Source organism: Teleopsis dalmanni, chromosome 1 (assembly GCF_002237135.1).
Source record: "Teleopsis dalmanni isolate 2A chromosome 1, ASM223713v2, whole genome shotgun sequence".
Taxonomy (NCBI): domain Eukaryota; kingdom Metazoa; phylum Arthropoda; class Insecta; order Diptera; family Diopsidae; genus Teleopsis; species Teleopsis dalmanni.
The window spans coordinates 201,714,833-201,726,404 of NC_051846.1; positions in this window are offsets into that span (position 1 = coordinate 201,714,833).

Genomic DNA, 11,572 nt, shown 5'->3' on the forward strand with positions numbered 1-11,572 from the left:
ACCGCATAAAATAGGTTGTAGTTATTAGCCCTGATTCCGCATACAAGATCCTTATAAATCCATGGTTCTTGTATCAGGACCATATCAGCCTCGTTGTTGCTGAGGCGTTGCAGTAGACTGGCGGATGCAGCCTTGCTATGATGCAGGTTAATTTGCTCTACCCGCATCTTCAGTATGTGTGGATCCATTTTTCTCCACCACAGTGACATCAAAAGCACTATCCTCCTCAGAGTCATTACTCATTAGGAGTTCCTCTTCATCGAAAAGATAGCGCATGCCTATGCTCTCCTCTGATGTAATTGAGTGAGCTGGCGAAGGAGCAGACATTGAAATGTCCATGCACACAGGTGAGTCTTCAGATGGAATAACCGGACCCACTTCGGTCATTGAAGCAGGCTTAATGTTGCCCACTTTCGACAAGGGATCAGCAGTGTGTTGAGAAATTGCCGCTGATTCCCGTACATCAGACGAGGATTGCTCCTCATCTTTTTTGTAGACCCTCATAGTTATGGGGAAAAAACCGTAATTTAAAACGCCACCAGATCGCGCCAAAATGGCCAGAGAGGCTTTGTCGATCACAAAACTGACCGACCTAAACTTGCCTTTGGCTTCTTCCAGCTTAGTGACCTTCCACGTGGACGTATTTAGATCAGGGTTTCCCACCCGAATTAGCTCCAGAATCCGCTGAGGGTCGGATGGTTCGGCTGGAATCCAGGAACGCGCCCTAGGTCGGCCAGGAATTTGTTCCTTGGCAACGACTTTAAGCTTTGCGCCTGGCCAGACCTCACCCATTCTGGAGATGGCAATGCGAAAGAGATCAACAGAACGCTGATCCACGCAGGCGACTAGTTTCACATGGCCCTGAAACCATCCACCGTCGCGACATTTGGGAATTGTACCTGGAAATTCCTTAAGAACTTCGACGTACAAGTCAAGGAGCTTTCGCTCAATTTGATCCCATTTTTCAGGATTAATAGTGCCATCTGGATCATTTTCATCAATGACCGCCATTATGATGGAGCCCTTCAGCGTGTCGCTAAAGGACTTAGTAGTGGTGGCGCTTCCACGAAATTTTGCCTTTTTGGCATCTGGCTTCGAAGCTGACTCATCTAATGAGCGCTGGCGCTTCGGTACAGGTTCCTTTTTGACTTCCTTAGAAGTATCAAGGACCCGTTTGGCCCAGGCTAATCTAGCCTTAAGAGACTCGGACGTAACCGAGACATTACCATATCTCTCGAGCAGCCTAGTCGCCGCTCGCCGTTCTTTATAAATTCTCCTGGATGGAGAGCCCGACCATGCAGAAGGGCCAGAACGCGTGGAGATTCCTGGTTTATTAGGAGGTACCCTGTTATTACCGCTAGAAGTTGCGGTAGGTACCTTGGAACTAGCCGTTCCAGAAGAGCTTGGTTTAACCGAGCTTGATTTTTGTAAATTTTTATTGTTTTGGTTCATATTTTAAACCCACGAGTTGCGGAGAAAGGAGAGTCGATCCGGGCAGAGATCCGCTATACCCGGACAAGGCTAAGTTACAACCGGAGGGCGCCAGATATCCGGAGGTCTCCGTTTAGAGACACACTAACGTAGTGCCATTCATCTCATCGGCACGGGTCGAATAACACCGGAGATTACGGGTTTTATCGAGTTTTCCTCTCTAGATCCATAGTGTTCTGTTGAGTCAATGAAATTATCAACTACAAACAGGTTCACCTCGAGAAGGGTGTGATAAAGTACCACGCACCATGGTCTTGGTAAGGCATAGGCTGATGTTTTGCGCATGACCATACCCTGTTCATTGAGAACACGAACCCAAAATATAATGTTAGGACTGCAGTTTTTGAACCATAACCTAATATTTTCTAGGACTACTGATAAGAGCAATTTAGCAGCTCAAGAATTCACTTTATTAAAAAGTAAAAGAAAATTTTGGTTTGAAAAATTTCTGTCTCATTCTTTCTTATTCAAAAAAAAATTATTTTACTAAATTATCGAAATTATTTATTGGAATTTTGTTGTAATTATTTTTTATTTTTCGAATGAAAATAATCTGTTGAGAAATGAAGCCATAATCTTCATTAATTGAGCATCAGTGACGTGGTAGTTGAAAACTATTTCCATATAATTTACATATAATAATATTTAAATAATTAACATTATTTACTTAATCTCTGAACTTAAGAGTTTAATTTCTAATTATAAAATAAGTTAAAAAAAAATCAGAAATCATATTTTTAAATGTAATTCATATCATTTTCACTTAAATTACAGTGTTCACCTTTTAAGTACCTGCAAAATATTGGAATGTCTTTTGTGATTGGGTCCTTCTAAGGACATCGTTTACTACTGCAGTTGTGCTTAAAATATTTTCATTGATATTCGACACCAAACACGTTTTCTGCTTAGGATAAGCTAAAGATAGTTTTATTGACTACTTCAGCTACTTTTGTTGACCACTTATCTCAATTCCTACAAAAAAATGGAGTGATATGCAATATCCTTACTTGAGAAACAAAATATTGCAAAAAAATTAAATTTTAAAATTATTTTCCTGCTTAAAAGAAGCTATTTATAAAATTTTGAGATGTTAAATATATTTATTTAATATAATACTAAATAACTTTTTTCTCAATATATAAGAAATAATGTCTTCTAATATAATATCGTGTAATATAATGTAATATAATATAATCTAATATATAATGTCTTCTAAATAATAATATAAATACAAATATAAATATTTTTGAGTATATAGCTTTAGCTAAAGGAAGGAAGGAAGTTTAAAGTAATTGTAGATCCTTAGGAATACTACTTAGATATATGATTGGAGATCTTTGAGTGTCGTACTTCTACCCTGTTGACCTTTTCGTGAATAGCCAAAAAGGTTCAATAGTTGATTTATATTTTACATATTAGTGCATTTAAAGAAAATAATTTTATTTATTTATACGTACTTGAACAAGACAGTTAAAATAACATTTTGTTCTTAATTTTTTTTTATTGGTTTTGTCTCCTTATTTTTTATGCCTCAAGCAATCCACAGTTTTAAAGGTTATGTTTTTAACTTAGTTGAGAAATAGCTTTGCCTTTTATCATTTCTTCAATAAAATGACTGTATTTAAACAGCGAAATTTAAATAAATTTAAACAAACTAAGAAGGGTGAAAGAAACCACACTTTAGAGTTTCATATTTTATAAAAATATTTTAAATAAAAGTTCGCGAAACTTTCTCTTCTGCTTATTTTCTAATTCAAGATTTAAGATTTAGATATATTTTCATCCATAAATTTTATTCAAAAACATTAAATGACAAAGATTTTTTTAAGATTATTTGGTAATAGAACGGTTACTCTTCACGTGTAATAGAAAACCTCAGACTTAATTATATACTATATACAAATAGCAAATTTTCTAATTTTTAATTTTCTTAAAAAATTTTTCAGACTTGCAATTTTGAAAATAATGAATAAAAAAATCAATTAAAAAAATTAATGAATTTTATACCTTAAGTAAAATTACTCTAAATTTACAAAATGCAAAGATTAACTTGAACAGATAATTACTACACAGAACCGCAAGATACAATCAATTGCATGCCTTTGTGCTGAACTCTTCCATGCGAAGGAAGAAGGTGTGAAAAGTAATCGCTTCAGTTATCACGTGATTTATTAATCTCCGGTGCAGGACTAAAATTGAAGCTGATGTGAAAATTTAAAGCAATGTTTCACTGCAAGACGAAGCAAGCGTATAAGATAGAATTTATTCAGTAAAAGGCATTGGGAATAAAATGTTTGCACAAAATAAATTCCAAAAAACTGTATGAACGAAGATAATTTTGAAATTAACTAGCTCGAAATTAATGATATTTATAGCTCTTTTCTTTTTAATCTTAAAATAATTAAGTTAAGGATCACAGAAATATTTCATGAACCCGCCGAGCTTTTATTTCAACATCAATGAGGTTGAAAATGTCCTTTCTGTGCAAAATCAAAATGGTATATTATAGTATTTAAAGTAAATTCTGAAAATAATAAAAAAAAATACGCTTATCTATTTATAGTTTATTGTTAATTATAATGATATATGATATAACTTTAATTTAATTTAAATATATATTATATATATAGCTTTCATTAAATAGAGGATTTGAACAAATTTAAATCTATAGATTTGAGGCACTCAAACCTAATATAACTATAAAAAATATATAAAATTATTTATTTTTAAAACTACTTTCTAAAACTATTAGCATTTAGAAACTTCCATATTTTATTATAATAAATATTTTTTAATTAATAACATTTATTATTCCTTTAAACCTTAGATTGACTTGATTATTGAGAATTCACGAAATATCTCTACTCAATATTTTATTAGTGAAAAGTATTAATTGCCATATAAATTATCGTTGAATTGTTTAATACACAAATAAATGAGATTTTATGAAATTATTATGAAATAATCTTAAATTAATATTGTTAATAATAGTCTGCATTCCAGTTATGCTTACTGCATAAATCTCTTTTACATTAAGGCAATTTTTAATAATTTCATGTAATTTAACATATAAAGAACATGGCAACGTGATTGCCTATTTGTCGAAAAATGGATTGGTCATACGAGTGTGTAATATAATAGGATCACGTTTTCTCCACAAGCTGTCATCACATATGTATTTCATCGTAGGTATATGTTACCAAATACTTCACATACATATTAATGTATTAAGAACATTCGAAGGTAATAATGAAAGGCTGCTTTAAGCACGTGACATCAAATTTATGTTGTACACTTGAGAATATTCTGAACAGAAATGTAAATCCTATTAAATAATGTAAATAATAATGACAAATGTAATATTTAATTAGTCATTGTAAACTGTTATACAGTCTTTAATTCATTTTAAATTTTTATTCATTTCGATTTCAAGGAAAATTAATAAACACTCATACGCTGCGGTGTACGAAAAAAATAAGAATTTTAAAATCATATTAATTTTATTTATTACAAGTAAAATATTGAAACGCATTATTTCGCTTACTGTATGAGAATATTTAATTAATTTATATTTTATTTAATTTATTTTGAATACACATTGACAAGCTATCTCGCTTGAAAAGACATGAACTTTATTACAATACTGTAGAATTTACTTTTCATTGTGACTGTTATTTACTCTTAAAAGTTATAAAAAAAATTTTAGTTTATATTTTACATATTTTAATGTGTTAATTTTAATACTGTTATATGCAAAGATATTATAACAAATTGTTGATGTCATCTGCTGACATAAAATCGACTAAAAAATAATTTTTATACTAAAATGGCATTTGTTTGCAACTGCATACATTTATTTTACCTTATAAACATACACTGGAATTTCAACTAAATAAATGTCAATCTAATATAAAAACTAACAGCAGATATTGCATATCATTCCATTATTTTTTTAGAAATTGAGATAAGTGGTCAACAAAAGTAGCTGAAGTAGTCAATAAAACTATCTTTAGCTTATCCTAAGCATAAAACGTGTTTGGTGTCGAATTTCAATGAAAATATTTTAAACACAAATGCAGTATTAAACGATGTCCTTAGAAGGACCCAATGCACAAAAGACATTCAAATATTTCACATGTGAACACTGTAATTTAAGTAAAAATGATATAAATTATATTTTAAAATATGAAATCAACAGATTTTATTAGACAAAAAAATGAATAAAAAAATAGTTATTGTGTTTTAATAACAATTTTGAAAGCAACTAAAAAATTTAAATTATAATAACTTTTGAATATAAAAAAGGAATCAATTATAATGGTTGTATCTGTTGATTGGGTAATATAAAATGGTCTCAATAAGTTACTTTACTATTCAGTGTGTGTGAAAAGTTTAGTTTCGCTACAATAGTAAGATTTTGTGCTCGTATTTTTCAGTGTAGATATCATATCTTTTACCTATCATAAGGTTAGTCAGCATCCTGCGTATGAAGCGAATTGTATTTTAATGCATAATTCTTCATCTAAGGAATAAATGATCTGGATTTATGGTATGTTCTTATAGTATTAAGATCTCTGCATATATCAAACATTTTGATATACCATAAAGCATTTAGAACTTATATCATCGCCAACATATATCAAAAACATTTAATATTTTAAAAATAAATTTAAATATTTGTTAACTTAGGGCTTGTTTTTAATATCAACTATTGAATGCCAAGAAATAATGTAATTAAAATGTAAAAAAGAAAAAGTAGGAGAGATATAGTACAAAATGTACTTAAAACACAACCAATATCAGTGAGAAATCGGTACATAATCTGATTAATTTCGATTTGTATTTTTTATTATTGTAAATAAAAACTTAAAAATATATAAAATTTTGAACATATGTATATATAACTTTACTTGGCTGATGATCTTTCTTCAAATATTTCTCTTATATTTCTATGTTTATATATCTCTTTCACAAATAACTTTCCACCTTAGAATATATATTTCCTCTTGTGACAAAATGCATCTCGTTTGTTTAAGTCGTTGACTAATATTCTCAAGAATTTTTTTTATTGGAAATATGACTGCTTTGACTGAAATCCTTTCTAAAATCAATCGGATGTCATTGCGCCTATCGCTACTCTTATTGACATGGTAATTACTGTATATTGACAGTTAGGATTTCAGTATGAAAGGATTCTAAAAATCAAAAAAATGAGCTTTTGATAATAGCTTTATTTCATCATAGATTTTTGTTTGGGCAAATATAGCAGATATTTTTCCTCCTTTACTGCACTTAATTAAATTGCCATTTCACTTCTGTAAACGGGGATTATAGTATCAAAGCAATTGTTTTGTGATATGTTGACAAATATTAAATAGATTTAACAATTTTTGAACATGTTTTAGATACAATTAGTTTAAGGTTTTTAAGTACAATTGGCTTAATTAATTCATTTAAATTCAACTGATAAATGCCTATAATACAACTGATAAATGCAACTATTTAATACTTTTTGATGGTTAAAGTGAGGGCAGTTTTTTTATTGTAGCAGTATATTGATTATAAGGACAAATCACTTCTCACCAACAAGATAAGGCAATGTTAAAGAATAATGATGTTATGCAGATATTCATATGTTATACGTACTAATAGAACGTTTACTCTATCGCAAGTAGGATTGTATTGAACGTACATAACGTTAAATAGCCGACTTAAGAAACGAAGATTTGCTAACAATAAGATAAATTCACACTTAGATAATCATTGATGGATAATAGTTGAAATTCTACACAAGAATACATCTGTTAACAATATGACCTCAAAAATATTCCAATTCTGTTTTTCTTATTATTTCATTCAATATCATCAATATTGATCAATATCAATATAAATTCATCAATATTTATTGAAATATTGATTTAAATTATTATGTTATTAAAGTATTTCTAATGAACACTAATTTTGGCTTTTTATTTAATTATATTGGCGTTACCATTGTAAATTAATTAACAAAGCAATCTCGATAGAAGACTAAAAAGGGTCTTTTTCGCAAATATTTCCGTCCAACCAAAATGAGGACACTCAACATATATGAGTTCTAATTTTCTTTGATGGATGGCATAGGAATATTTGGCATGTTTCATAATGAAGTGGTAATTAGAAATGACAAAGTTAATTTAACCTAATTACAATGCTGAACACAAAGATAGTTTAAGTTGTTAAATCTATGCGGCTTTAAGAAATTAAAGAAATTAAAGAAAAAAAAATTTAAGAGAAAAACAAATAAAAATTTAATTCTGGTTTGGGATAAATAAAATGAAAATAATATATAGTTACTGAAAGTCAGCTTAAGCTTAAGTTATATATAAAATGTCATTTATTTTAATTTTAAATTTTAATTTGTAATGTATATAATATATCTGGTAGTAAAGTCTTTTTGATAATACTATGTATGTATTAAAATATATTGTATACATAAATGCATATATATTCAGACTGTTTATATTAAGACTGCTTAATGCACAGATCGCGAAAGCTTGCAGTGAAATCTCTTGCACAAAATCTCTTGCAATTGTTTGCAATTTTGCTGTATCAAAACCGCACCCTGCGGGTAAGGGGATAGAATATTCGTGAGGTAGGCATGCCGGTCGTAAGTAGCGACTAAAATCCCGGCGCTATGCCGACCGTTGTGCATGGTAGTAAATGTTCCGCCGCACTTGCGCCAGTTGACCATAGATGTAAATCTGGTACTACGTGGCCAGTTGCCCACAGCTTCGGCTATGCTGGCCAGTTGAGATTGGACTCGTAGTGATTGGGTTAATACCCAAACTTTTTTGTTTATTATTCATTCAGCGTGGAGTGCGTATTCATCATCGGGAGCTGAGACCCAAAGATCAGAAGAGATTTTAGATTTTTTATGTTCTGAACACATAACTTTATTAGTACTACATGTTGCCATCAATCTGAAGAACTGACATCATTTGTAAAATTGAAAAGAGATGTCTCTGTTCAGCAGCATTATGAATGCAGTGCTTTACTCCATTAGGAGCGTAAATCTCTAATAATCTTTGGTAGGAGCGTATAGGAGCGTAAATCTCTAACAATCTTTAGTCTTTACTCTACACAACAAAATAAATTGAATTAAAGCACAGAAACTCATTCTGACTTAAATTTTGTGTACAGACTCGTATATCAGTATCTCTACTTTAAATACACTTGCACCCAAATTATTTGTAGGTTATTTAAAAATTTCTTAAATTTTATGTTGCACATATTTTCACATCTCTGATAATTTTTTTTTGCTTTAATATTATTAAAATATTTCAAACCGATACCGCCTCAAAAAATTTCAATATCCTTCAGAAATGAAAAAAATAAAATCAATATCTTCTATCCAGACAAAAGCGTACAAGAAGGGATATGCAAAGAGAGAATATGGAACATGATAATAAACTTCCTATTTCAATTTACAAAAGCAGTCTTTTAAGGCATGTCATTCAACCCAAATGAATGTATGTGTGTGTGTGTGTGTGTTTCTAACTCACACAAACCGTGGATGTATTGTGGGAATTGTAAAAAATTGTCTATTTTGGTATCAGAAATCCTAACAATTCTGTTTGTGACAGAATTTTTAGTTTCACCAACAAAGTACTTATGACAAGTCCATTGGTCAGGTTTTCTATAGACTTTTTCGTACTCCACATGTATTGAAGTAATGCTTAAATAACTTCTTTATAAAAAAATAGCTGCCCACAAACCGTGGATTCTTGATATTTTTGCACATATCAGGAATCCATGGAATTTGCTCAGTGCTTTTTGGATGCTACTGACTTCAATTTAATACTGTGGCTTATGATGCTGTACGTATCAAGGAAGCTTAGTTTGGCTTCGAAGGGAATGTGATTTTGGCTTATGTGCTTTTGTGGTAAAGGTAACAAATACTGAGTAGAATTCAATTCTTGTTGAATATATGAACAATTTTTTTGATTAATTCTTAAAGGAAATATTTTTATTTAATTTAAACAGAATTTACCGTCTTGCGATAAGAGTTTAAAATTTTCAATAAGAAACTTGGAACTTTGAAATTTTTTTGCTTATCTCTCTGACTGTCTCTTAGGTTTTGGAATTAGTATTTTGTTTAATCATTTGTTAAAAATATTGTTTTACATACACTTACAATACATAGAGAAGTTGTGGTTCCGTAAAGAACACAAACATATTCATATACTTGATGTTACATTCGAACGAATGACATGCTAAGAGACCTCAGAATAGACCCGGTCAAAAAATACATAAGGGACAGAACCCTGAAACTATACGCGAAAACTGACAGGCTGTTCTACATAGCATTAGCTAATCTCAGAGTAGTCACTAGCCATACGGAGCGGTGTGCAGATCTTAGATTAGTCATCAAATAATCAGCGAAGCTTATGAGGAATACATAAATTAGTCAAAGAGAAGGGAGGGACTCTGTATAAACTCCCCAGGTAAGAAAGAGTAAAAGTACCCAGTTGTACTAACTTGGAAAACTTTAACAAAAGACTGAAATAAATTTACAAAAATAGTATTTAAAAATTATAAATGAAATATTTTTAATACAAAATATATATATATTTATTTACTAAAAAATTTTATATGTACTTGTATATAAATAAATATATAAATAAATTTTCATCTAAACTTTCAAAATGCCTGTTACAGTCTATCAATGTTAAGTGTCCAACATTCATGATCTTCGTCGTCATTCCAAACACGGAAACTAAATGACTGTGGAAATTCACATATTTTGTTATTACGAATGTAATAAAACTTTTCCATATTGTAGCTATGATTGGTTACTTGCATGACTGCAACCTTAAAACCAACGGCTGCTATCTCTTTCGCGAGAACGCTTAGTTCCGCTAAGTCTGAATAGTTGCCTGCTTCTCCAAATTTTATCACCCATTTTCCATATTTAAGAGCTTCTGCACTATCTTTGTCCAAGTAATTTACATGAGCAAATCTGCTGCGGTAGTACAGATACGTGAGTTGATCATGTTGGCCAATCGAGAAAATCATTAGAATTACAAAAAATATAATAATACGATACGAATACATTTTAATAAAAAAATGTTTATTCTTTATTGAATAAAATTAGTTGGTAATAAAAAAAAATTTTTTAAAACTCACAGCCAACTGGACTAACATTTTTTTTATGACATACTACAATAAACTGTGTTCTGGATAAGAGGTTGTATTTTAGGTGCACATTCGAAGTAGACGTGTGCCCAATACTAATAGATCCCGTTTATATGACTGGTTCGGCATATGACTCCAATAAATGACGGTGGATAAGCAGTTGCATTGTAGGTGAATATTTGGAATAGATGTGTGTACATCAGTAATCCTCTTAAACAGCCTGGTTCAAATCATAATCATCTCAAGAAACTAAAGACATTTAAACTTCGCAAGTAGACATAAGAAATGATATAAGCTTAATTATTCATTAATTAATTTATCTGCAGAACAAGTTTTTGTTAATTTTAGAAAAAGGAAAATTTTTAAAATTGCTATCCGTGATCCACTGACTACGTTCATGGAAACAAACGTGATCTTTAAGACCTATGGGGTCTTCTGAGGGAAAACTCTTTTTCTAACTCAAACTATTGATAAACATAACAAAATAATTTAAGTTTCAGTTTGATGTCAAATATTTACAGACACTGGACTCACCTCCTGACAATCACTGCATAGAATAAAAGCAAATACATTAGTAATATAAGGTATTATCATATCATCATATATAAAATATAATAAACCACACTTTTTTTTATGTATAATTGTCTTCTTATTGACCATTTTAAGCCGCATCATTAACGAATACCCCATTAAACGAATGTTACAAAGAAGTATGTGGACTTAATGATGTTGTCTTTCTATGATAGCAAATAGAAGCATTTAACAGAATCGTTAGTATTCCACCTTCTACCATTTCGTTGGAGCAAGGACTAACCTATTGAAATATTCATTGCTGCTGCATTTTTCTATTTATTTTTAAATTATATATATATATATTTTGCACAAGTATATGTAAATTGTTCTT